The sequence below is a fragment of the Conger conger genome, chromosome 8 (assembly GCF_963514075.1).
Source record: "Conger conger chromosome 8, fConCon1.1, whole genome shotgun sequence".
Lineage (NCBI taxonomy): Eukaryota > Metazoa > Chordata > Actinopteri > Anguilliformes > Congridae > Conger > Conger conger.
In genome coordinates, this window is record NC_083767.1 from 50,112,741 (window position 1) to 50,116,080 (window position 3,340).

A 3,340-nucleotide genomic window follows, 5' to 3' on the forward strand; every position below is an offset into this window, starting at 1 on the left:
CATTTCTATCCCTACCAACTGTATCCCTCCCATATGCCGGAGCAGCTCAAAGACTACTATATGCTGCTCCTACGGGGCTGCCAGCCACAGTCAACACTGGCACGGACCACATTCCATCCAAGACTGCAAGTGAGTGTAAAATAAAGAGACAGGAGGCAACAGGAGGTGAGAGAATAAAGAGGGGCAGGAGAAAGAGGGGGAGAGAAACATCAGACTGAAAGAGGAAGAGGGAAAGAGATAGAGGGGAAAAGAAGAGACAAATTTGAAGGAGGTAGAGAGTAATGAGGCGCACAAATGAGTAAGCATCATTACAAGCTCCAGGGTCTGTGTGGATTTCAATTGGTCCTCAGCCAAACGTACAGGCGCTTTTTCTCCAGTTGTGCAGAGAGCAAACATTGGAGTGGATTGTTTTGATCTCACTCAACGCAGACAACATCTGGACAATCTGCATCCAGCCGCACCGCAAACTGACACACAGCCCTTCTGTGAGGAATCTGCAGCTGTTACCATCCTTCACTCTGAATGACAGTGAGCAGTGCATTTGAGTGGGAGAGAGCTGGAATCCCAGTGTGTTCTCACCACTGCTCCCAAGGCTGTCTCTCCACATCTATTCACAAAGCAGCATCCACAGCCTGCTCAGCCTTCATCACCAGGGAAGCGGGCCTGGACCCAAATCCCTCCCGCCTACACAAACCATCCTGCTCCTTCACAACACAGCACAAACCCTCCTTATTCTCTCATTCTCTCCGTCTGCTGGCTTTCAGTGCTTTTCAGCACAAGTGATTCATTCAAGTCGTTGATTGGCTAAAGAGACCACACACCTTGTTCTTTAGGCCTTAATCTGCTGCGGACTTAAAGGAAGCCATAAATAAATACCTGCAGGCAATGCAGCCCTCCACTGGAGTAGGACACCCCTGCGCTATACTGAACAGCAAGCTTTTGGCTCTGTGTGTAAGGAATTACATTCAATTATTTATCAGCACACATTTATTTAGTGTGGCTTCAATACAGCTCAACTTTTTACATAAAATACTAACACGGGGGGCAGTAGGTCTTACATTAAACATTGAACATTTTTGCCTTTTCAGAAATGAGAGGAAAGATGCCTCAGAGATGCCATTCCCCCAGACGTACAACATTAAATCGTACACCATCACACATGAGAGATGTAAAGTTTCTGCGGCACAGCTGGCAGACTGCAGACTGGAGATGAAGCGGTCAGCTGACTGCAGACTGGAGATGAAGCGGTCAGCTGACTGCACACAGTCTGCAGGATTTGCAGGGTAATCTCTGCACCTCCTCAAATAACTCTGCTATAGGATAGATCTACAGCCTTTCACTAGGCGTTCTGAAATGTGAAATTCTGACAGTACTGTGACGCATAATAGACACTGTGGGCTATTTTTAAAGCTAGCCATGCAGGATGTGTGTAGATGCAAATGAGTATATACTCTACTATTCAAACAGGAGCACATGCATTGCATACAACTGACATTTAAAGTGGCAAGAGGGCCTAAGAGCCAATTAAATAGCCAATTATGGCAAAGAGCTCAGCTCGAGAAACCTCCAATACATCTCCAGCTGAGCAAAACTGAAATTCAGCACAAGAAAACCTGAATATTGAAACTAGAGGAAGTAAGAGGGGTGTAGCAGTACAGAGAGAGCATTTCAATCATATTTAAAGAAAAGCTATAGATTTGTCACTAAACGCACACCTTTTTGATTATAACTGTATTAGTGCAAGTCAGTAGGATCAAGTCTTCATTACATTATTATATATGTGCACAAGGCGGCCCCGTTTGGATGCAAGCAAACCCTGCCTTCTGCCAATATGCATGAATGACACCACATTGCTGAAAGACCGGCTTTACAGCAGAAAGATTTACACAAGCAATTCATTTCTGAATATTATATGTTGGGTACAGAATCACATCCATCAGCTTACATGGACAGCCTTGCCCGTTCTGTGAGTTCATGACAGCAATATCAGCCCTTTCCATGAGTAAAAGAGCACAGAATAGCTTGGGACTATGGAGAACAGCACTTGTGCTGATTTGATGAGATGATCAAAGCTTGATGAATTCCATTTGAACAAGAAGAGCGTGGGTCATGACAAAGTTGGCACCCCCACTGACCCACCCCTCACCCGATCGCACAAACAGCATGAAAGGCAAGCTGATGCCTCTCCTGTTTTCAAAGTCCTCAACTGCCTGCTGAAAGCCCAGCTCAACCCCACCCGACCCCCCACACAGGCACATACACACGTACGGTGGCTGCCTGCTGGCCAGGCACTGCTGCGCTATGCACCTGTTCACCACCTACTACTTCTAGGTCCCCATATGGTTCATGAAAAGACAGTTCCAGGAGCGTGAAGCTCCAGCCTCTATTGCCTCAGTCAGGCCTCAAAAAGGAGGAGGGACATGCCCCGACATGACCACAAACATTAACGGCATGTTATTACAAGCATGTAGGAACAACGTTTATTTGTTTTTCCTCCTACAGCAGCTAGCAGTGAGCAAAGGGCTCTCTTGGTAATCAGCATCTGTAGAAAGGTGTGTGAGCTTGTGTGTGAAAGCCACATTTAATTACTAAAAACAAAATATTTTCTATTGCAAGCCTTCCAAATAATGACACTTTCTGTTTATTATATATTATACTAATCCACCATTTCCTCGGGAGTTACTAGACCACAGAAGATGCCTCCCCCATTATTAAAATGATTACATAACTGGTGTCTGAAATCAAGCTGTTAATATTGGACAAAGGGACAGCGCATAGCCAGGAAAGTCAGACATTAGCCAGTTAACTGTAGAAATATAGAAATGCATAACTGAGGTCCGAAGAAAGAGGTAAAAGAAGCTACCCTATTCTGAATGGGTTCTTTTTTTTTAAGTTGAAATCTCAAATTTAAACAAACGTCGAAAGTTCTGTAATACTAGAATCTGCTTCCATCATTCACCCAACTTTCAACAGCTCTGCATTCCAACCCAACATCAGGGGAGCAAGTCTTTCTTTCAGCCAAGAAAGAACAACTGCTCAGGAATTTTTCCTTCTCAGACATGGAAAAAAGGTTGCCGCAAGCTGAAAACATAAATATCAGTCTTCATTTCACTACAGATGAAGAACAAGGAACCCCTGGCCCAAAGTCAAGTCGCAGGGGAGAGAAAGAAAGAAAGAGAAAAAACTAAACAAAAAAAACAGGCCAGCGTGGACAATGCAGTGTGTTTCGCTTTCCTTTTTGGCTGTTGGTGTGCTTCCTGGCCTTTGAGGGGAAATGGTTATAGGAAGCATCCGTTTCACCTCCTGTTATTGTCCCCATTAATCAGGGGTCAGGTGGCTG

General features: G+C 44.8%; 1 protein-coding gene across 4 annotated transcripts in view; it reads right to left on the reverse strand.

The window, feature by feature from the left end:
- The window catches only part of tulp3 (TUB like protein 3), a 34,515-nt gene that overhangs the window by 28,132 nt on the left and 3,043 nt on the right, over positions 1-3,340 (reverse strand). The gene's annotated exons all lie outside the window — the stretch shown is intronic.